This window comes from Charadrius vociferus, unplaced genomic scaffold (genome assembly GCF_000708025.1).
Source record: "Charadrius vociferus isolate BGI_N301 unplaced genomic scaffold, ASM70802v2 scaffold731, whole genome shotgun sequence".
NCBI classification, from domain to species: Eukaryota; Metazoa; Chordata; class Aves; order Charadriiformes; family Charadriidae; genus Charadrius; species Charadrius vociferus.
In genome coordinates this window covers 594724-618993 of record NW_009646854.1, presented here as the reverse complement: position 1 = coordinate 618993, position 24270 = coordinate 594724, and positions in this window count along the sequence as shown.

Below are 24270 nucleotides of genomic sequence, written 5' to 3'. Positions count from 1 at the left end.
TTTCCTCTGCAGCCTGGGTTCCCTCTGGAGCATGGGAAAACATGTGCTAGTAGCCAAATTATGGCTGGGTGCCTTAGTGCTAGTCCTGGATATCCTCCCGGTATTTAATTAGAGACAGTAATGAAAACAGCATGTTGTTCTCTGCTGCTGAAATGAGCAGGGAGCTGCCGAGCCAGCAGAGATCTTGCCGCCAGGTCTCCAGGACACTCATGACTCACTCTGCAGCAAAACACCTGAGACAGAGCAAGACACTGCTTGGGAAATCCCATCTGTGTCTGACAGGATTCCTTCTTCTGCACTGGAGAAAAAAAGCAAAAGCCAGGGGAGGGGGAAGAAAAGACAGTCATAAGACCTATTTTCCTTTAGGGATGTAGAAAAGCAACGACTGCAAGGCAGCTCTCTGCACAGCCTGTGCCAGCTACCATCCTAATAAGCACGTTTGCTGACCTAGATCAGAGCCCATGCATTAGGATGTGAATTGTGCATCACGGACCATTGAACAAGCTCTTTGAGGGCATGTGTGTGCAGCGAGCCATGGCTATGCCAGCGCAGGTGCTCCTCCCGGGGCGATGCACGCTGTGACATCTGCCCTTCTGTGTCACAGGTGCAGCTGTACAGACCTGCAAGTAGGACACGTGTCTTAGGGCCCCACCGTTTCAGGGAACTGCCCCATGCAGAGCCTCTCTGCTCGGTACGCAGCCCTGGCAGCAGTCACACCTCTCTAGGTGCTGAGTGCCTTGTGGAAAACTCATCTCAACAAGCGAGGGAAGCAGACTGTGAACGAGGCAGTGGGGATCCCACGCTGACAGCCACCCCAGGTGGATTCAGCCTTGACAAATTCCTCATCTCACTTGTGTGACACACAAAATCTGATGAGCGAATTTGCTACCTGAACCAGGGATGTACAAAAGCACAGACACACTGCCTGTGAGTCATCTGCTATTCCTGCCTCCGATGAGTCCCCTGATACGCTGGTGACATGCTAATGCCAAACCATGTGAAGCAACAGCTGATACCTCCCACCTTCTTTTCTCACCTGTATCTTCTGGGCAGGTATATGTAGCTTGGCAAGAAAGGGGGGGCATGAAGGGGGGCTTATGGATTGATGGGTTTTTATAAGGAGGAAAAATAAGGTAATGTTTGGTTTTCTGCTTTCTCACTGTGACATCTGCCGATACAAATACCTGCAAATAGAAGCAGCAGTGGCAGGGCAAGGCAAGCATGGATAGCTTTGTTAGCCTGTACCGGGTCACGTCGAGCTCTCAGGTGAGCGTGTGCAATGCCCATTAAAGCAGTGGGAGCTGTGCCACCCTGTCCAATTACAGCACCCCCTTGCCCCATTTTTCTGCAGCATAGAGTCGTCTGTCTGACCACGGTGAAGCTTAACCCTGGGTTCCTCATGTCCAGGCCACTTGGTGGCCAGACCCAGCTCCCTCGTGCTGTGGGGAAAAGCTTACTCCCAAGGTATTAGCCTTATGGACTAATGCCTGCTTCCCAACTTTGCAAACCCTTTTTCCACAACAGCCTCAGACTTCACTTCCCATAGCAGTGTTGCATCTTGACCCAGGCTTTTCATTCAGCCACACAGAGGACATCCTGGCATGAAAGCAAAAATTGTGCTAGGGGCTGTTTTGTTTGCAACTTACTCTTACAGCACTTGACAGTTTTGGGGGGAGGAGGAAGAGGCAAAGGGACGAGGATAACACATAGCTGTAAATCCCTGTTCTCTGCATGGCTCGAAGCTGTGAACAAGCATAAGCAAGCAGATGTTTTGGCTTGATGTGTTTATTTTCCTCAATATCCTACAAAAACTTGAGCTCTGTGGCTTGGCCCACACCCTGTCCCCCACCCAGCACATTTAGGATGTTGGGAACAGAATGGGGAGCTGAAGCTGACATCTTTACCACGTTCCTGATGAGGCCATGGTTAGGGCTGAAGCCGTGCTCTGACCTGGCAGGACCACTGTAAACCACCCGGTGCGCAGTGGCTTCACTTCTGATTGATACCAAAGATGGGTGTGATTCTTCCCCCAAATCAATACACACTACTAAGCTGTTCAAAACACTGCTTAAAAGTGGGATGTAAGTGGAGCACTGGTCTTCCTAGATCACCCATGCAGGTGCAAATTTTATCTAGCTTCTTTGTAACTAGAATTAGAAATGTGCCTTGGAAATCTGGGCTACCAATGAAAACAGGAACTAGAGAGTGAGTATTATAACATTAGCTCATTTCCTCTATTGAATCTCCCCCAACACGACCAGCATCACGTTGTGTTATGGCATGGCAGTACCACCTGATCCTAACCTAATTCGATCAATTTAATGTAAAAAAATCTTGCTGTGCAGACCTCGGGGGGGCTTGTGTAGGAACAGTTATATAGCTAAAGGATGTTTTTTCTTCCATCTGAAGCTATGCAGGCCTCATTAGAAACATGGAGAGTTTTAAATGCCTGCCATAGAAAATTGATTAAGGCTTGCTTTCGGGAAGCTGACGGGAGAAAACTCATTCATGAAAATTTTTTTTCTAAGTACTGAAAACGTGTGCTCTAACATGTCTTCATGTGAAAACAAGCTCAAAGCCAAAAGTACTTAATGGCACGGTGGAACAAAATTGCACATTTGAAGGCATGTGAGGGTTTTTTTCCTTCTCCCCCTGCCTCCCTGATATCTCCAGCTTTTAGCAGCTCCTGCAGTAGGAAAACATGTGAGGCTTTCCAGCCCGGCAGGCAGCAGTGGGAAGCTGGGCACGTTGCCCTGAGATCTGACTTGTGCTTCCAGAGGTACTGGTCAAAGTTGTCAGCCTGAGAAAAATAAAATAGCCCTGAGCCATTGTCAGGTGTTCTCGCTGTGTTTAAACCAGGCTGCACGGCTCTAGGAACGTGCAGCATTTTCAGATGGATTGAGAATGATAGCGTCAGGGGAAATGATTCAGGGGTTTTAGGAGTGTTTCTTCATGCTCTTGTCTTATGTCTTCAAAGTGTGGTTTTTGGAGAGCACAGCTGAATGGCAGGTGACTCATAAATGCCTATTTTAAAGATGGGCTGTAGTTAGCGTGTCACATACGAACCAGACACTGTGAATCTATTGTTGAAAGCCAGTGACATGATCTAGGGAAGAAACTGTCAGTCCTGCTGACGGAAATGCTATAGATACTGAAAGTGGGGGCAGGAATTCTTTGCGGTTTTGACTTTGGAGTCATTCAGCTGAGAACAGCCAAAATCCCCATCTCCCTCCTCATTTACTTATCCACATGCAGACTTTGAGGATTGCAGAGTCATTAGATCATGTAACCCGACCTTTTCAGCTCTTGTAATCACACGTAGTTCCTCAACGTGGTGTTTGACTGAAAAAAAATCTTCCAGAATGATAGTCAAGTATCTGGAAGACTTATCTTTTACCCTCTTATGCTGAAGTGCTTTATCTTTCTTTGGGACAAAATGCCTCTTCTGAAGAGACTTCTTTCTCTGGAGGCTAATTTTTTGTCAGAACAGGACTGACAGGCTTCCCAGCTGTGTTATGATTCATTCTCTTCCTAATCATCGTCTTCAAAAGTGAAATTCGCTTATAGGCACCAGTCCTTCCTGAGCTGGCAAGACAGGAAAGTCCCTGGGTGTCTGAGCAAGAGCACGAGAATGCTACTGAGGGCTAGGAAATCCCACCTGATGTCGCTACATTGCACAAACGTCCAGGTTTCCACGATGAGTGATTAATCGGTCAGTACAGCTGTCATGGTGCTGCTTAGCAGTGCGTGATTAGAACAGGGTTTATTTGTAGAAGGAATATATTAGCATGGTCAACACCCTCCCTACATCTGACAGAGCATTTCTGTGTGGAAAAGAGAGGGATCTTGGAGGATCCTAAAATAAGTAACAGCACGGTGACAACGTGAGTTCCTAGAAAGCCTCACTGGAGCTCAGGAAGGACACAGCAAAGCATATACAGGTAATGCTTTGGCACAGGTGGTCTTGGGGAAGGAAGTGGATGGTGCAGGTACCTGATCCTATGCTATATGACAGAGGAGAGCTGATACACCAAGCTTACCTGTGGAAAGTAATACCAATGTGGTTGCTTCTGGTCGACCAGAGAGACGATATGAGACCACCAATAGCTTCAGCCTTTTATGAAATTAGGGTGCATGAACATCTGTCCAGACAGCTGATACCAATGCCTTTTGCAAGGCAGGAGCAGCTGAAGGCTCTGAATAGGTACAGGAGTGAGAAGTACATGGATTCCTTCTTGCAGCGATTCCTGACTATTGCTCATGTCCTCCTTCCCCCCTAGACCAAGCAAAACTGAATCTGATTACATCAGACCCACCTGCTTTGGTGTCTCTCTCTCCATCCCTCTTTGACTTTGCACAAGCTTTGGTAGTGCTTCTTCCTCAGAGCTTAGCTTTTGGTCCTCTTTCCTCTCTCCCGTGCACACCTGGTTTCCCAAATCTTAAATGAAGATACACCTGAAGCACACCCACAGATCTCAATGCATAAAGAGAGGTGAGAGTTGTCTTCAGCATTTAAATGAATAAGGATTTTGTGGTTAACCATTATAACACTACTGTACCCTAAAGCAAGTAACACACCTACTGGTCAGTACACTCCAGCCTTCATTCTACATGCAGCAGCACTAAAATGCCCTTTTTGGAAATAAAACACCATGAACTGGTAACCTTGCAGTAGGTAATTTTGGAGTTTTATTGAGAAATTCTTGTTTAATGTGAGCACGAAAGGTGAATCAGACTTCACACATTTAATGTGGACTCATCGGTGTGCTATGCTGTGTTAGATAATTACCATTGTCTTGTGTTGAACACCTCTATTTATACATGCTGCTGCTTTTCTCTTCTTTTCGTGTAGATTCTGACCTTTCTGCAGGGGCAAGGCAACCTTTGTTAGCATGTAATGACAGTAGATTTTAATCTGTGTTGCTCTGCTGACTCAAAACTATTTTTAAAAACAAACAACTGAACTAAAAAGTCATGTATGTAAAAAATTTGGGAAGCACTTGGCATTTAACAAATGTTTCATTGGATTATGTTAAAAATTGCTTTTTCTGGAGACTTCTCTTTCCACCGTGACCATATGAAAAGTGTTTGACGAGCATGGCAGAGAGGAGGCTGACTCTCTTGGGAGGCTCTTTTGCTTTGCTGAAAGGTGATAATGCTACACACTGTGAACTTTCTCCAGAGACAGTCATCACGATAACTGATAGCAAAAAACCAGCTATTTTCATTGAAGAGTTCCTCCCAATTTAAACCTGAAAATGGTGGCATTTATTGATGAGCACTAAGTGGCTATAATAGAGATAAAACTCTAATCTCCCAAAGCCTACAATATAAAATAAAAAAGAGGCTTCCGCCTAGATGCTGGAGAATTAAAGAGACGATAGAATATTTATAAGTTTGCAAGCAAATATTTGAAGTTCTTTTTATTTTGAGAGTTATAGTCTAGTTTTCATGAGACAATGTTCCCTTGAAACTCTGTGAGAAGCCACTGTCTGCTGGAACTGGTGTGTTGTGGGGGAATCTGTCTGTGCATCAAGAACTGGAAGGCTCCAGCACAGCAATCAGCACTATCTCATGGCAAGCTCAAGACATTTCTTTTTTCCTCTGTATGACAGTGTGTGATCTAGCTTTAAAGGAATTTGGGAGAGATAACAGTAAGAACCCATGAGTCCAAGGAAAGAATTTTCCACTAAAATGACAGGAAATGTCTCTCTCGTACTGTGAGGCTCTTCTCCACTCAGGGTTTCCCTGGGAGAGACCGATGCCTGAAGACTTTACATGACTTTATCTGTGCCCTCTGGCGATCAGCAGAGGCATTCCAGCAGAAGCAGGTTGTGCTCCCATTGCAGGTGCGGTTACCATCTCCAGCAGGTTTTCATTGTTCTCTAACTCCTTGGCATTGCTGGATCCTGCAGCAGAGTTTTGTGCAAAGTCACTCCTGGGCTGCCACAATTCCTTGACCCAGATTAAGGTAGCCTTCACCCAGCATTAGGGCAGGCAGCAGGGGAGTAACTGACCTCATGGGGGTTGTTATGTTGTAGGGACTATTGAGTCAGCCACAAACCAGCAGGTTTCTGAGGTCCCTTGTCAAATGCAGGTGGAGGACATATCATAGAGTCACAGAATGATTTAGGTTAGAAGGGACCTTGAAGATCACCTTGTTCCAATCCCGCTGCCATGGGCAGGGACACCTTCCACTAGACCAGGTTGCTCAAAGCCACATCCAGCCTGACCTTGAAAAATTCCAGGAATGGGGCATCCACAGCTTTTCTGGACAACTTGTTCCAGTGCCTCACCACCCTCACAGTAAAGAATTTTTTCCTAATATTTAACCTAAATCTACCCTCTTTCAGTTTAAAACTGTTACCCCTCATCCTATCACTACACTCCCTAATAAAGAGTCCCCCTCACCTTTCCTGTAGGCCCCCTTTAGGTACTGGAAGGGGCTATAAGATGTCCCCGGAGCCTTCTCTGCTCCAGGCTGAACAGCCCCAACTCTCTCAGCCTGTCTTCATAGGAGAGGTGCTCCAGCCCTCGGATCATCTTCATGGTCCTCCTCTGTTTTGTGGTTTGGGCCAGACTGGCCACTGAAACAAATGACAGATGCTCTCCCTAGCCTCTCCCTTCAGGGAGAGAAAGATGAGATAGAAAGATACTTATGAACTTAAAAGAAACTAAACTACTTTAATGAAACATTATTAATAAAATAATAGAAAGAAAAGATAATAATATCAAAGACCCTTTGATCCCTCAGCTTTTATACTGAGCATGAGGCAGATTGAATGGAATACTCTGTGGGTCAGTTTTGGGTCACCTGTCCTGTCCGCTCCTCCCCACAGATGGGACCCCTCTGTACTTTTCCACTTCCAACCCTCCAACAGGGCAACTAACAAAGTCAGCTGGCCTTGGGTGTTGTAGCAATAAGTACAAGCAAGAGCCTCTCCACATACCGTGCCTGGACATCAACTATGAACATAGGTCTTATCACTCTGGAAGTGGACACTGTCTGAAAAGTACGCCACTAATTTCAGAGAGTACAGTTAGTTAGACAAAGCTTAACTGAAAAATAAAATTAGTTAAAAGAAAGTTGGTTCTGTTTTACCTCAAACTGGGGCACTCTGGATGCGCTCCAGCAGGTCCATGTCCTTCTCATGTTGCGGGCCCCAGAGCTGGATGCAGTACTCCAGGTGGGGTCTCACGAGAGCGGAGTAGAGGGGCAGAATCACCTCCCTTGACCTGCTGGCCACGCTTCTTTTGATGCAGCCCAGGATGTGGTTGGACTTATGGGCTGCAAGCTCATTGCCAGCTCATGCTGAGCTTCTCATCAACCAACACCCCCAAGTCCTTCTCCTCAGGGCTGCTGTCAATCCATTCCCTCCCCTGCCACGTGACTGTGGATGGCCACATGTCACACAATGTGCAACCCTTATCTCCCTGCGCTCCCTGCCCTGGAAAAGCTCTGCTTCCCTTTGCAGAAGGGCAGCAAGGTAGCATCTTCTCTCACTCAAAAAGGAGCAACTACAGAGGTGCCTGATACAAAAAATAATATGCTTTCATGGTCTGAAGCAGCTGCCATGTTCTCTGTTTCAACTTTTCTTATTGTTTGCACTTTTCACTCAACTTGCTCCGTACCTGATACTTCCTAATTCTCACATGCCATTTCCTTCACCTAGACACTTCATAAACAGCTCTGTTCACTGCCACATCTCTCAGAAGGTCTAAGTTAGCAACCTCTGCCATGCTGCTGCTTATGCTTGCAAGTGTCTCTCCCTGTCTGACACCCAGGACCTCCTCTGCTCTGCTTTGCGGTGAGACCCTGCTCTGCTTCCTTGGACCTCACCAGTCAGTCTTAGTTTAAACTGAGAAACTGAGAGTGGGTGGAAACTCCAAGGTGGGCAGAACCAGGATGGTGCTGAGACCAGAGATGAGCTCTCCCAGGCTGCTCTTGGCTCACCAGTGAAGCAATGTTTTTACAACACAGCTTTTTCTCCCAAAGACACCATTCAGAGAGAAAGCCTTGACTGGTACTCTAACCAACTGGTAGCCAAGATAAAGCAGGGGCGTACGAGGGTGAAAGTGGATATGGCAAGTCCCTTGGCTGGTCACAGCAGCCCTCCACAGGAAAAGCCACTGCACAGCATACTCACGCCTCAAGTGAGTTGCTCTGTCTTGCCACCATTGCTGGGTTTTGCTTTTCCTGTTTTTAATGCATGCTTATGTGGACAATGATTGCTCCTATTGCTATATAAACTAGAGCTGGACTGTTTCTCCCAATTGCTTTCTGCAGGCACATTAAGGCAGGATGCTGCGATCTGGGTGCGCAACCCCGGCAGGACCAGATATAGGCAGAGCTTTCTGTGTCTGTGTGCTGGGCCAGGCTGCCCGCCTTGGGGGTAAAAAGGAGTACAAAAAGAGTCACATCTTTAAATGAGAAGTGATGGGAAAGACTGGGAGGGAGAAACCAATAGCTTTAGTAGATTTTACATGGAACATAAATCCTCCCCTCTTTTCTCCCTCTGTGAGCAGATTTTTGGGCAGCAGCATTGGCAGTGCCCTTTCCCTCAGCTGTCCCTCACGGCTGCTTTGACACACAAAGGGCAAGAGCACATGTTCCTCCCCCAAAAGCCTTCAGAAATTAGGTCAGCATCCTCTCTGGAGTCATAAGGAAGCACTGGGATTCACACCCTGTGTGTGTCTCTGCTGAGAAATATTTCTGTGTTGTCTGCAACAGAGGTTAAGAGGGGATAACACCCAGCGCCACATGAAGGGAGCCTTTGTGCTCCCAGCTGCCCGCCCCGCCGACGCCAAGATTGGGGCTGGGGAACCCGCACGGCTGCCGGGTGAGGGCAGGAGCATCAAGCATCATCTGTCTGAGCCGAGCATCTTCTCACCCTGCCTTCTGGCTGGATGGGGGCAGATCCCCCTCTCAAAGCTTTAAACCTCTTGTTAATGTAAATGCCAGTCCAAAGCCTCCAAACCTGGTGGTCCCCATTTTTGGAGCAGATGGAAGGATGGGGAGGACTGAGATATCCACAGCCTCTGCTCTGTGCAGAGTGGAGCCTGTCTATCCCTGATCACTCCACATGCCCGTGCACTGGACGGCCCATGTGGAGGACCACAGGTCAGGAGTGGGCCTGTTTCTCCTGGATGATAAGTCGATAAGAAATATATTTGGTGTTCCCGCTATTTCATTAGCGGGTCTGGTAGCCTTTAAAGTTCAGGTTTGCAAGCTTACTTCTATAATAAATGTTTTGGAAAATGTAAACATGTTTTGGTCATTCTGATGAGTTAGTCTTAGGGCTAGGGTTTTAAGAGAAACCCTAGAAAGTGTGTGAACTGCAATAATATCATGTGAATTAGCAGTGGGATACACCGTTTTTGCAGACTGTAGCCTTATGCACCATATGCCTGCCTTGTGGCAAAGCAAAGGTAGCAAGAGATCATTCATGGTGTGCTAAAGGGTATTTCCTATACACTGTAAAGTTTCATTGCTTTGCTATGTTGGCAAAACCTCTTTCCATGGCATGTCAGCATACTTTCTCCACTGGAGAGTGGGATGCATTAGGCTGCAAGGAAGAGAGGAAAGGTGTTTCCTGTCTCTGCACTGGAACCAGCTCTACCCCACTCCTACCCCCGGGGTCAGAGGCAGGACAAGAAATGGTGGGGACAAACATGAAGCCTCTGCTTGCACAAACAGCACACCCTGCATCGTGCGCCCACGTTAAAGCTGTGCTCTCTGCAGCTGCTGCGGGTGGGAAGCTCTCCCGGCCGAGGCCACCACAGGCTGTGGGTCCTGTGCAGCAGCACATCCTGCTTCTGGCAGTGTTGCAGGACTGGAACAGGAAAGGCTGGTTGGATGGCCCTTTCAGCCCACCTGGAAGTGCTGGCAAATGCACAACTAACCTTGCTGTCTGAAAAAAAATGCAGAAATTTGGGTAAACCTCCAAGCTTGTCAATGTTGAGGTGTTTCTGGCTACGGAACCATAGTATTTTGTCCTAAAGCTGGTAGGAAATCATTGAAGACTCTCTCAGCACAACTTCTCCAGGGATTTACTAGACCTTAGTGCTCAGAGCAAGGCTGACAACATGGGAAGTGTCAGGGGCAGATGGAGCACTCTGATGCTGAGCTTGAATGGGGCAGCAGAGACTGGGGTGCTCACGAGGGATGATGGGAGAGCATCTTTGATCACTTTTCTTTATATATACGGGAGAGCTGACAGCATGATGTATTTCTCCTTCTTGCTTTTCCTTCTCTTCACCTAAGTAGCAACTCTTAACACACTAAACACACATCTCAGACGCACTTGGAGTACAGACAAAAAAACCTACGCAACAGACAATAGAAGGGATGAAGCCAATATATTATATAGCTTTTAGGCGCCTATCTCACAGCTTTCCTGGAGTCAGGCTCATGGTTTGGGAAAACAGAAGAATGACAATATTGAACTCTATAATTAAAGACAGAGTAGAAAAGCGTCAGCAGCTGCCGTCAAAATGTGTGCTGCGGGCGAAGCAGGATGGGGTCCGCGTGGGAAAAGAGGAAAGGGCTGGAGAGGAGCAGAAACCTTTCCCACGCCTGGATCCGGACAGGTAAAAGGCAGCAGACACGGATATCTGCAAGGGATTCAGCAGACTGCACCGAGCTAAAAAAAAAAAATCCTTGTCGCCACATTGTGGCCAAGAGGGGCTACTCATTTCTGGCATGGAGAAAACGGCGCTTCTCCCTCTCCTTCTGAAAATGATAATAATAAAAACAAAAATAGAAAGAGCTGTGGACACACGTAAAGGCAAGGTGCAGGGAATTATATACGAAAATGTTAGCAAAGTATAAAAGGGGCACAGCAACCCCGGCAGCATCCCGAGGGGAGCGGCGGGGGGCGGCTGCGCCCCCGCCATGAGCTGCGCGGCTCCGGCGCTCCCTCTGCCGCCCGCCGCTGCTCCCGGCGCAGCCCCGACCCGGCTGGGAGCGGGGCTTAGACCCCGTCCCGCTGCACCCCAAACAGGGGAAGACTGGCGAAGGGTTAGGTCAAAATGCGCCTTCCTTAGGTGTAACCCCTTCTGGATCCAGAGCGGGGCTGTTCCCGCGGTATCGTAACGCCCGTCTGTACAGCCCGTTCTCCAGCAGCCCCTCCTTTGGCACACAGCTGCCGGGTAAGGCAGAGGAAGGTGGTCAAGGCGGCTGTATAAGGTTAGTGGGTGTGCAGCAGTGTGCCTTGCAAGCTCACTGAGCCCACGTTTCAGCCCTTGACCTAATGAGGAGAGCAGTTCTTAGGCATCACCCCCTCCTGTACCGATGGACTGTGCCTCCCGCCGGCTTGGCTTGTGGCTGGTGGTGAATGAGGGAGCAATGCCGCAGCCTGGCTTGGTGCTCAGGCCTGACACTCGAGTACAGAGATCAAAGTGATGGGAAAAGTGCATTCCACATGATGGGGCAGCAGCCTGGCATTGAGTGAGCGCCTTAAAAATGGAAACTTCTTCCTATGAAAGCTGAAATTGCAAAACTGCTCCCAAGGCAAAATGTTCTGAAAAAAAATTTTGTTTTTTGAAGAAAAGGATTTCTTCACTGAACAAAAGAAGTTCAAGTTGTTTATTCCTCAGAGCTGGCCTTTGTAAAAGATTACAGTGTTTTGATTTGTTTTGTCATCATTTTAAAGTAAAAAAAAAAAAAAAAAAAGGTCGGGTTTTAATCAAAGTATTTTACACACATTTGCTGAATCAAATCAGGCAGCCCTTCCAGCCCCCATGAACATCTCAATGTGACATTCCGCTTCAGAGCCACTCACAGGTGTCCTCAGCAGCTCTGTAGTGAGACCCCACTCTTGCTACCCATCAGCAGGGTGCTCTGCCAGCTCCTCCATCTCTTTCCTCCTCTTCATATTCCCCAGATTGCTTAATTTACCCCCTTTATCAGGTTTTCCCTGGAGTCCATATTGTCCTGTCATGGTGTTTACCAAAGCTCTACATGCCTGTGCTACCTTCACTGATACCTCCCCTGCTGCTGCCCAGCTCCAGCTGCATACACCAAAGGTGGCCCTTTTCATCCTGCCTCTTGGCTGTGCCCAGGGTCAGAGCTGGTGCCCACTTTGCCCCATGCATAGCTCAGCCTCCGCCCTCTCGCCCAGTTTCTCCCAGTACAGATCCCTGTGGTGTTCCTAATAACCCCAGCTTTGATGGCTGAACTCACTGCTGGACAAGATTAGTCTCAGAGCCAGCCCCTTTCTTAAATGGCTTCCAGTGAGGTAGGCAAGAGTGATCTGTGTAGGTGCGTGGATGCTCTGGTGATCACAGTAGTACCCATAACAAATACTGAAGTGATAAATATCAATCACCCTTTTGACAAGCAGATCTCCCCAGCGTGCAGGGGAAGACCAGCAGCAACCCCTCAGCCTGCAGACACAATGAGGGGAAGGCACTTCTGATCCAGATTCCTCTCAACTGCTCTCTTTTAGGCAATTTAATACAAAAAGGTTCATTTTCCCCTCTCATGTGCCTGTGTGTCTCCCCTTGCTGCCTGGCAGGTGACAGGGACAAGGCCAGGACCCTGCCAGGCGTCTCAGAGCGGCTGCAATGCGCAGCAAGGTGCGTTTGCAGCACACACACATTAGAGGGCTATCTAATGCAATTATAAACTGCACAGCAGAAAGGCACCCGCCGCCGCTCGTTGCTGAGGGGCCTGGGGAAAAAAGGGACTGGGAGGGAGGTGGGAGAGACGTGGGCCCATCACACCTGTATGGGGTCTTGGGCAACACGAGGGCTGGTTCTTGCCGCGAGACCAGAAGCGGTGGTCAGTTAAAAGCCATTTCTGTCATCTGATTGTCATTTCAGCGCAAAGAAAAGTACAGCGGCAGAAGGGAGAAAGCAAGATTTTTAGACGAGCCTGTCAGCACCAGGCAGTTCAATGTTATGCTGAAATAACCCAACTAATTTGAGGATTGGCCATGCTGACCACAGCCACGTGGGGCTGCAGCAGCAAGTCCTAGTGACCACCCTGTGTGGTCTCTGTACCCAGGCGTGCGTAGCCCAGGGTGTAAAGGCCATGGCAAGCTTTACCAACTGCAGACATCAGGGCTCTGACTTGCCAGAAGCCCTAGGACCTCTAAAATGGACAAAGGGACTACATCATTCCCGGTTTACTAACTTTACTCCTATTTCTGAATTGTTTTTTCGCCAAGATATTGTGCAGCTCTCATGGAGCCACCCGCCTCTTTGCCTTTCCCCATACCTTCTTTCAGCACTGTGAGATGAAACCGTTACCTGAGCTGTGTGACTCCCCACTTGTTGGGTTAGGGCAGCACCTTCTGAGCAAACGCAGTGCTCAGAAACCTTAGGGCTGGATGGTGAAGGGTGGCTGAGGGCAAACAGACGACCAGGAAAGAGGCTGCCCACAAGATCATAGTTTCCATTGCTCATACTTGGAAGTGGCATTGCACAGTATCTGTGGTCGTCAAAACCATCCAGGCCCAGCTGCCTTTTCCTGCTGTGGCTTGTCTCTCATCATCATCATGCGCGTATGCCTTATTTGAATGCAGTATTTATCTGCACCTTTCCTGGTACAGTGAATGGTGCTTCTGGTTATGTGACCTCATTTTCAAAAAATAAGACTCACTTCCCAGAATCCCAGCACTAAAAGGTCACAGTTTCTCTTTGGAGTGTAAGTGGTGAATAGGGGAGAAAGCATCTGTTTGCCGAGCGCTGAGGCACTAAGGGCACTGACCCAAGCTCATGAGGTTAGCCCACCACTGAGCTCAGTGAAGGGGGAGAGTCTGTTGCCCCCCATCTCCAAAATGCAGTTCTGTGATTTCTCTGTTTTGCTTTGGAAGCTGTTGCTCAGGCACCTGCCACTCTGAGTTAGTGATTTCTACATTATGGGACTGTGCAGGCATGGATTACTTTAGCCAAGGTTTGTAGTGCAAGAGAGAAGGCTTACCAGGATAATAAGTTGTCTTTCTGGCTCCCTCTGAAATGTAATAGTGAAGATGTTATGTGCTAATGCAATAGGAAAAATCCCTGCTCTTATGTTTCAGGAAAGTAATTAGTGGGACAAAACTGGGACTCACATATAGGAGGGGAATTAGGCAACTTCCAGACTGAAATTCTCATCCCAGGGCCAGGTGCTTATGTCCCCTAACACCATGTTATGGAAAGGAACCATATAATAAAAGTGGATAGCAGCCAACCTATTGACCAAAAGCGTAGCAATCATGAAATGAAAGGCTGTGTCTGAAATCCTGTGTGTGTCCTGGGTTAAGTGACCTCCTGTAGCCTCGAAATAGCCACCAGTTACCCCCGTCCTGGTAGATGGTCCCCATTCCCTGCAAGATGAAAGGAGGCTGTTTAACCAGCTTGTCAGTAATGCTATTGCAGATGTTTTTATCCTACGCAGATGCAAAGTAACATTTGTTGCATGTTAACTTTAGTTATACAGTAAAACATTAGTGTTCTTCTGCTTTGCCAGGTGGCCTGTGGACAGTTACGTGCCCTTATGCAGGGAAGACATCAGAAAACTTGTCTTCCTCTTGTTGATTACTGAAGAGAGAAAATGCAAGTTGAAATGGGCTTTATTTTTAGCACAATTTCTGATGTTGTTCCCCAATGGAAAGAAAAGAGGTGGCCCAAAGGCAAGTTCCACCTGAGACATCCACCAGATGTTGCCTGAGCTGCCGCAGGGCAAAGCTGGCTGGGCGCCGCGTGGAGTGGTGCAAGCTGCACGCCTTGCATCGCTGAGCTGCAAAGGATCTGGTGGTATCGGGGTCAGGGGCTTGGCTTTTTTCTGCCTTGTTGGGCATTGAAGATAACAGTAAAAATGAAGACATGCTGTGGCCAGCTTTGCTCTTAGGGTACATCTTCTTGAAAGAAAAGCAGGGCGGGGTTTTAAAAAACTGGCTACCTGATGTTATATTCCTAAAATCTTATTTAAGTTTTAAAGCTTTAAGAGGCTGGTGAGAGGCAGACATCCTGTGTGGCATCACCAGATGTTCCACAGCTATTCATAGACTTATTTTCTAACCACAGGCATTGGTTTGAAACAAGTGTGTACGCACTTCCTGCTGCCTCAGAAAACCCAGCACGGGCCACAGAGCAAGGTTACTCTGATATGAGCATGCTCACTTCTGCTCCTGGCCAAATTGTATTGGGCTATCTGCACTGCACCATTAGGGGTGATAATTTGGCTGCCCAAGGTCACTGCATGAAAAAATGCAGTATCTCCTCAGGAGAGCGTGTTCCTGCTTAGGGGAGGCCCCAGATACAGCCCCCTCACCTCAGGCAGCTGTTAGGAAGTGAAGAGTGTGATGGTACAGTTTCTAACTCTCCAAGAAGATGGTTTTTATCTTCTTAACAACAGGGGTTTGGGCAGGCTTTGGCCCTTCCACACCTTTTTTCTACAGTTGGAATGGTTTCTGGTCTCATTTTCCATCCCCATTGCAGACCTCACTCTTGGGCTTGGTCCTTCATTGCCCTGGGGTGTCTCATCCTGCCACTCCTCCAGCTTCTCAAGCCCCGTGGACCATTGGAACCAGACCCTAGGCAGACCCTCTGGCTAGGACGTCACGGAGGACAGGACCTTACACCAGCTTCCCATGGCCTGTGCCTGCCACTGATGACCTGAGTTCACCATGGCTTAAAGCACGTCTTTTCCTTATGTCAACCAGTTAAGCTGTAAATCTTCTGGCTTACAGTTTAATTCTTCAGGACCTTGCATGGCTGCAAATAGACGCAGAGATAGCATGGCACTTGATAAGATTTTTGAAGACACATTTGTCTCTCCCTTTACAGCTCAAGAGTTGCACAGATCTGCACAATAACCAGCTAACCCTCCTTGCACTTCACTGCCTCAGTTTTCTTGTTAACTTGCAAAGTCTCTTCAATCAGGTGTAAGACCACAGATTGTCTGTCTTGGTTTTGATGGATCGCATTGCTACGTCATCCACACTCACTTCACTGGGACATTCTGCCTGTTTGCCCTTTCTTACTCGAAGTTGGGAATCTTTCCTGTTCCACTTTATACCTCCTCTTTCCAGCATCTTTTCTGACGTCTTTTTCTTTGGCGGTTAGGAACTTTCTGTCTCTGCCTTCAGCCTTCTGACTGCACATAAGATAAAAATGGGCATTCTTGAGCAAGAAACACCTGTTGTTGAGACAGAGTTTATCCTAGATGATCACCGTTCTCATCTACCCATCTGGGATTTCCTCTAGTCTAATTCTTTATGTTAGAAGTCCCAACATAGTAAAAATAACAGCAATTAAAAAATTCTCTTTCCAAGGTATCCATCAGAAGTCATTTGTTCCTTCTCTGCTGTCTTCCCCCTCTTGCCCCTCGTTGCTTTCTGCTCACCCTGGTAGGCAGAGCAAGTACCTTAGGGCCAATCTCACAGAGCAATGGCACGAGGAAGGTGGGTGGAAGAGACAGTCCCTTTGCTGGTAGCTGGGAGAAACGAGGGATTCTCATTCTCAGAGGTGATTCGATGACAAGAGTCTGTGCCAGAAAGGGAAGCTCTATGAGTGAGGCCAGTGAGCTGCATGGATAGACCCCTCAGCAAAAACCTGCCTAGCGGTACGGGATCTCAAGCAAAAAGCTAGGAAGCACTTTGTTTTGTGTGAGAACTAGGCTTTAATCGGGCAATGTTTACTCTGCAGATGAGATGTAAATATACTAGAAAAAATGGGGCACTTGATTGAAACACCGTGGAATAATGAGAGGGAACATGTGCTAAAGGAGTTTGTAGGTGGACTCCTGCAAGCAGGAGCTGGGGGCACAGGGGATAGTGCATCCTGTTCAACAGATTAGTTGAAGATTAGGACTTATGTGGAGGGAAGATAAATTCAGGAGTCACATTAGGGTTCAAACTATCACAAAGATGTGTGTGTGTGTCCAGCAAAAAGCAGTACCTGGACAGTGATATATCACGATTTGTGTGAAATATCACCCACCACAAGTGAGATAGCTCATTTGGGCTAAGCTTACATGACCAAATAATAACAGCACCCAAAATGCACAGATACTGTTGAACGGTTTATACAGTAAAATGTCAAAAGAAAAAACTTAGACCCGTTTTAAAGGGTCACCATATAGGCTGAGACAACAGTGTGCTTTGGATAGGCAAACCTCTAATCATTCTCCTGTAGAGTCATAGAGCAACACCTCCCGTGAATTCTGTGGGACTCAGACAAACCTACAACTCACCAGTGCTACTGAGAAGACATTAATGAAACTAATTATTGCAGATGTGGTATCGTTGTCCATTATTTTGTCAAAACTAAAGCCATTCTCTCCCAGTTTTAGTAAGTGAAAGGAAATAAATAGAGGGAGAAGGGGGTAAGACCATGTCACCACAACTGACATATTCATGAATATAGTCTCTTGAATATTTATTGTAATTGCAAAAGGAAAAAAAAAAACTTCCAACAAAAAATTAAACAAACAAAATCCACTTGGTATACAGAAGTCACATATAAACAGAATATTCAGTGGAATACACATGGTCTCTATGTCCACATAGAATTAAAACTCTGCACATGGATAAAACTTGTACTTCATGTTCAGACAAGAGCTCCCATGGATGTATGCAGAAGATTCACAAAATTTGTCACCCAGAAGCATTTCAAACTAACGCATTTTTTAGAACCACAGTAACTATATTGCAGTAAGAGTTGGGGGAGGAGGGACAGATTGAGTCTCACCCCCTCACAAATGTATCCTAAGCAAGTACGTCAACTTTTCTTCAAGAACAATTCAGCAAGCAAGTTAGCTTCAGAGAGCCAAAACAGCTACGTATTTTCTAGGTAAGCATTTATCTTTCTGTATGTAATCACATGTCCATGAGAAATAATAAAAATGCTAGGTTAAAGTTGTCTGTCAGCCCTTGAACAGTCAGGCCACTTAGCAATAAAAAGTTTAGGTAAAGCATCCTCAGACCTGTAGCAGTCTGTATATCTGTATTTAAGTGGTACCTCATATTATGACTGTTAATTTGCCTACTGCTCAGCTACAAAGATATCCAGAATTTGCCTTTTTTATTAAGCAATCCTAAATTTCTCTCCACATACATTTTCATTTCACTCTGGTCTGTATAATTTTGCAGAAGTTTTCATGGCGGAAGGTATAAAAACAGGGAGAATTTTAAGGGCTGCTCAGGTTATTACAAGTACTGTCCTGTGCTACTTAACGCAATCTGTCTACTTTGCTTTCTCAGATAAACTATTTGACAACATAGGAAAGGAAACCCATGATACTGGTTTCCAGTAGGCCTTACAGTTTCATTCTTTTCCTGATCCAACTAATTAAAAAAAAACCAAAACCAAACCTAAATCAACGTTGCACATTGTCACAAAAATGCATCAGATAAACTAAAAATTTACTTATGTACCTTTTAATGTGGTACTAATGAAAATAATTTGTTATGAAAATTGTTGAGCAAAACCAGATACTCCTCTTGGCCTAGATACACAGTGGTCCACCTCTAGGAAATTTCCAAGGCAGATGACATGTTCCTTTGAAACCACAGATGTAGCAAGAATTAACAGAATGAGCTTCTCCTCAGCATAGTCTGTGTGCACAGCTGGGAATCCACGACAGATCAGTGATTCAGGGTTTAAGGTCCAAAATGTACCCAAGGGTTTTGCTGAATAGTGATGGCCTTGCTGGTGTGCTTAGAGAACTATTAGAAATATAACAGGATAACAGGAAAGGAAAAAGAAATGACTGGATGTCTCCTTTTAATTTCATGTTTAGATTCTGGGCTGCATTCCATTTATACCTCAGCTTTACTGCTAACAGTGGAGTTGTTCAACATTGAGGGCCTTGTAACAGTTCAGTGAAAAGCCGGAGTCAATATACATAATGATATATCTTCCATCTTTAGGATCTAGAAAAGTTAAGAAACTTAATTGGCAGAAGTGGCTAATTAAGGTCATCATCCACTGTGCTGGACCATTTCGGTCGTGACCTTCAAGCTGTTCCCAAAAATGTTAACTCAGGGCAACAGCTGAAGTTTGCAGAGTCGTCTGCAAGAATATTGAGTACTCCTATTCAATATTTCAGATAAGTATTATGAGTTAACTGTACCACATTAAAGAAAACATGCCCACATGATATTATGCAATACAGGCAGACAGAGCATGTAACTGATTCTTTAAGAATGAATAATTCACCATAACTGCTGAGCTCTAGGAGGTTTTTTTAATGCTTCTAGAGAACATGCTTTAAAAATATAGGCAGATAGTTTAGAAATGGTTACAAGCATCTTCTAACTGAAAGCACTATCCCACTAGTGTTGGCGTAACATTATAATTTTCAAAAAGGACACTCACAACTCTAAAAGTAAAATTGACATGCACTTGCAGTAAACATACAAATACCTTTTACCATTCTCTTATATACGAAAAATAGATTAAATGACTTAAGAGTATTCTTACACTACACTGTTAAAGTGTTTACAACATAAATTTTACTACAGGACACATACATCTACTGGAAATCTTAAGCCACACAGGCATCATCAACAGCTTATCACACATACATGACACTTCTCCCTTTCACACAAGTTTATATACACTGAGTAAATAATTAAATATTGCACTTATTGGCCCATGATTCCTCAGTTTTGAGGTATTCAAAAATAGAAAACATATCTATTTTTATAACATATTTTCATGCAACATTTAAGACATTTGAATTCCACAAAACACTAGTATATAGGTTACACATTCTGACAGTCCAACTGAGCCACGACACATCTGACATTACTGACAAAATATTAAACAGGAGTTACAGCACAAACATATCATTTAACAGTAGTTGCAGGTACATGTCAGAATTACTCGAAGAAATTTATCACCAGAAGTGGTAAGCAATCTCTGGCTTTCATTTCTGCATGTTATGCATGATCTTGAAGTTACAGGAAGATTAGGACTTTTGCTTCTCCCCCACATCAAATACCAGGTATCTTATTCTACAAATGACAAGCTGTCTACATCTGCTGGAACCATGGGTAATAAACTTATGGTCTGCAAATGTAACCCAGCTGATTTCCAATGCTAATGAGAATTTATGGATAAATTCCACTGTGGCATTTAGGGAAGGCTGCACTGAACATGAACAAGTAACTGTGGGAACTGAAGGAGTGTAAAAGATGTACTGCTGTGTATATGCATATACTATATGTGTGTAGTTACAATTTCTGCTTCAATGAACATCCATGGATAAACAAAGTAAAAAAAAAAAAAAAGAAGACCAAAAAAAAGAAAAGAAAAACTTAAATTGCAGAAGGTGCAACTTAATAAAGAAAACTGGTAGAAATAATTAAAATCATTGAAATGAGTTGCATCTTTAAATGACACTTGGCAAATGATGAACCTCGGAGAATCTAGATTCAGAATGTATGGATTAAGAGACTACGTGTATGGATTAAATGGTGTAAATCAACACAACTCAATCCCCTGTTGGCATAAGTGAAGATGTGTTGCTTTACACCCCCTGAGGGTTTATCTATGAGTATTTACATAGTCGTGGTCTCACATTGCTAAATCTGTCATCCTAAAGAAGAACTAGGCTCATACGTTTGTGTCTGTCTATTTGAAACAGGCCAAGGAGGACTCTGTCAGCAGAACAGTAATTTAGTTGATCCCCTTAAAAAGGCAAGTAATAAACCTTGCCTCTCACAAACAAACACAGAAAAGAGTAGTTGGGGGTGGAGAATCTGGGAGAGGGCTTCTTTTGGAATGCAAATACAGCATCATTCATCTGCTAATGAAAAAAACAAAGGCATCATCATCACATATAGAATTTGTGCCACTATTTTTTTCCTAAAAAAGACAAACTCAAAGCATTCTCAAAATCAGGATCAAACTCCAGCAGATTTTGTGCACCCTGAAATAGCACTTCATTCCTAAAATAAAGAAGGTGCAGGTGGTACAGCTGAATATACAGAGCTGAGCAGACTGGGAAAAACTTAATCTTTCAGACTGGTGCTCTGGAAAGGCCACATAGATGTAGTTGCTCAGGTAGTTTCTCCAGGCATTACATTAAGTATAAGCACAAAGGAACAAACAGTTCCAGTTAACAGTCACATACAGAGCTGTTCAGAGAGAAAGAGTATTTTTTGACAGAAAATCAGGCTAGCTCATATGTATTTCAAACACCAAACAAACACGTCTAAATAAACAAACCAACAGCATCAACAAAAATATACAGTATTAAGTTATTTGCGCCATAAGGACCAGAACGCTTGTGAACATGAACTCTTATGAGAATCGAAAAAGTGCATCTGAAGGTTCAACCCAGCAGGGCTTGCTGGCTGTTCGGCAGGTCAGTGCCAGGAGACACCGCAGGAACCAGTCACATCCTGTGCTCTTGTGTGCTCCCAAGGCATTTTCTGAGCACTAGTTCGAACATGTAGCAAGCAAGACACTGCCAGAGCACAATAAGGCTGGTGCATTACCCACACACAGGATTAGCCTCCTGGTAAAACTTCAGTCTAGATCGTAACTTGGAAAATGGGTTGCGTAGCATCAGTTCAGCTGGCACTATGAAGCTCAGGACCCTCTGCCCACAGGCATCTAATCTCTCAGAAATTTAACATGCTCTGTGTGTCACCTGCTGTATCTCACCAAGTGGCCTAAATCTCAGCTGAAGGGTTTATCTCAGCTGAAGGGTTTATCTGTGGCTGGACCAATAAAGCGCCATGACATTCAGTCCTATTTCTGTACTGACACTGACAACAAATTAGCACAAAGTGTGCAAGTTCTTTTTCCCCAAGAATCATAATGAGGCTGAAAGCAGTTTTGGATCTCTTATCCTAGGTTTCAGTTTAATGATCCAGCTTCCTTCCATAACTAATATATAACCCTTTCTAGCCTTCTCTTGACAGAACTGTGCTACACCAGTGGATATATCAGGGATCTGAGCAAATCCTGCTTGTCTCCTCCAAGAGTCATAATCAGTGACTCTTGGATGTGTGTGAGGAACGAGCCATTGATTATTTAAATTTTGACCCTTGATCAGGTTGGAATGGGATTTCCAAAACTGTTCAGCCTAACTCTACTTGCATTTAAGAAAATTGCACCTCTATCACATAAGTCAATAGGAGCTGAACAAGATTGAAGGAGCCAAACTAGATTGACAAAGGCTGCTTTTGGATATCCTATTCTATGAAGAGCCCAAGGCATAATTTTAAATAGAATAAAAATCCCATCTCTGCTAGTTCCCTCAGAATTAAAAAAAAAAATTTAGAATGTTTGGAGAGGGGTTAGTAAGTTACTTCTCAAAAGCCTTTCTGTCTTTGTGTTTCTCTACAATAGCCAGGTTCCAGCTGAGAGAAGTACCAAGATTATGATGCTTCTGATCTAAATGTGAGAAAAGCTTACGGCAGAAAACTCAATATTGCTGTGAAACATGTGGCTGCAAAAGCCAACCTGTGATGGAAAATCAAAGTCTACTTTTCCAACAGTAGGTAGGTCTGATTCTTAAGAAAATGCCTACTTGAATTTCTACACATCTTCAATTTCAGAGGAAAGTATGATAGGAAAAATTGGGTTTGATGGGACATCAGCAGATCATCCTTCCCAACCTCCTGCTTGAAACAGTGTCAACTAAGAGATCCGAGCAGTCTGTCCAGGGCTTTAGCCAGTCTGGTCTTGAAAAACTCCAAGAATTTGATGTAAGCACTTTAAAAATTAATCTAGTTCTGAACTCTATGACAATGTCTGAATATCAATACAAAGATCCTAGGAGTTTTTAAATACTGACTGGCTCTGCTGCAATCTAATGAACAGTGTTGCTATAGCAGCTGCCATCCCCATCCTCCCCATCACATGCAGAAGGTCAGACATATTGGAGGCCTGGGAGGTTAGTTGTCTCAAAAATGCAAAGGAGAGATTCTCCATCTTTGATTTTGCTGTTCTTCTGCCCAGACTCTTGATGCAAAATAAAAAGCAATTAGTTCATCCTATTTAAGTAAAGAACTCTTTTATCTATCACTCAATTTGTTTAAAAAGATATATGCTAATAATGTATTGCCACCATTGATTAGAGTCTACATAGTCATAAAGGGGCAGGTAGGGTCTGGAATTCATTGCAATGGAGTACAAGCTAGGTGTGGCTGTAGCGAGGGGCATCTTGGAGTCTTTTTTCCTTGTTACAATCCGCACAGGAGATGACCGTTTTGCAGCAAGCATCCCAGAGCAAAGCTGGAAGAATACTTGGACTTTTAGCCATGCTGCAAGATCCAGGATATGCCCATGCTCGTGTAAAATGTGACTATGTCCTCCTCTCTCCTTGCCTTGCCTGAGATGGCTCAGACTAATAATACAACCTAAGCCTTTTCTAAAGACTGGAGGCCTGAAGCTGAGTGCTGTCTCAAGGCTTCCCCGCTCTTTTTTTTCCTGCAGGAATAATGGCATGTAACAAGAAAAGGATGGAAAACTGCCCACCATCTCACACAAAGCTTCCTCAGCTTCTTATCACTTCTTTTTCCAAAGCAGCTGGTACCTAGTGGGTGAAGAGATATTAAGGAAAGTCTCTCAGCACAGTTACCAACATGCTGCCTCAGACAGGGGAGACAAAAGTAGCAGCCCTGGAGAGAGGAAGGGTTATGGTTGGGATAGCACATGCCTCTTCCATCTGGCTGCTCATCATCCCCAAAGAGGACAGTGCTTTCTCTTCATGGAAGTAAACAAATGAAGTCCAGTCTCCACATCTACTAGGAAAACAAGTGCTTAAGTAAACTAGCTAACAGGACAGACATGGATTAAAACCCCAGACTGATGAAAGAACATTTATTCATTTAAGTTAGGCAGCCAATGTAGTGCCCTGACAGCATATCCATTTTACATATGTCTATATGCCTTATTTGGAAGTCATTTTTACTGTGTCAAAGTGTATGTAGGTTATTTAATCAGTAAAAAAAAAAGTGACCGTTTTCTCTCAGTGTGTTTCAGGAGTTACATAAATTCCCTTCAAAAAAACTGAAGTGTGTATTGGGACTTCTTTAAAGTTGTGAGCATTTTGCAGTACCTTGTGTTACTTCCTTTTTTAATTTGTCTTCTGATTTTTCCCATTGCAGACAGTTTAAGAAATGTCAGCCTTGTCCTAAATTCTGTCTAACTGGAACAATAAAACAGTTAAAGCTTCTTCAATTATGCTGTTTAGTTAAAAAATGTCACTGTGACGCAAGTAAAGCAGCTGTATAAAGTACTCCAGGGCACAGATGTAAGAAACTGACACCAATTACTAAAAGAGTACCTTTAAAAACTGTGAAATATGGTTATTTTTAA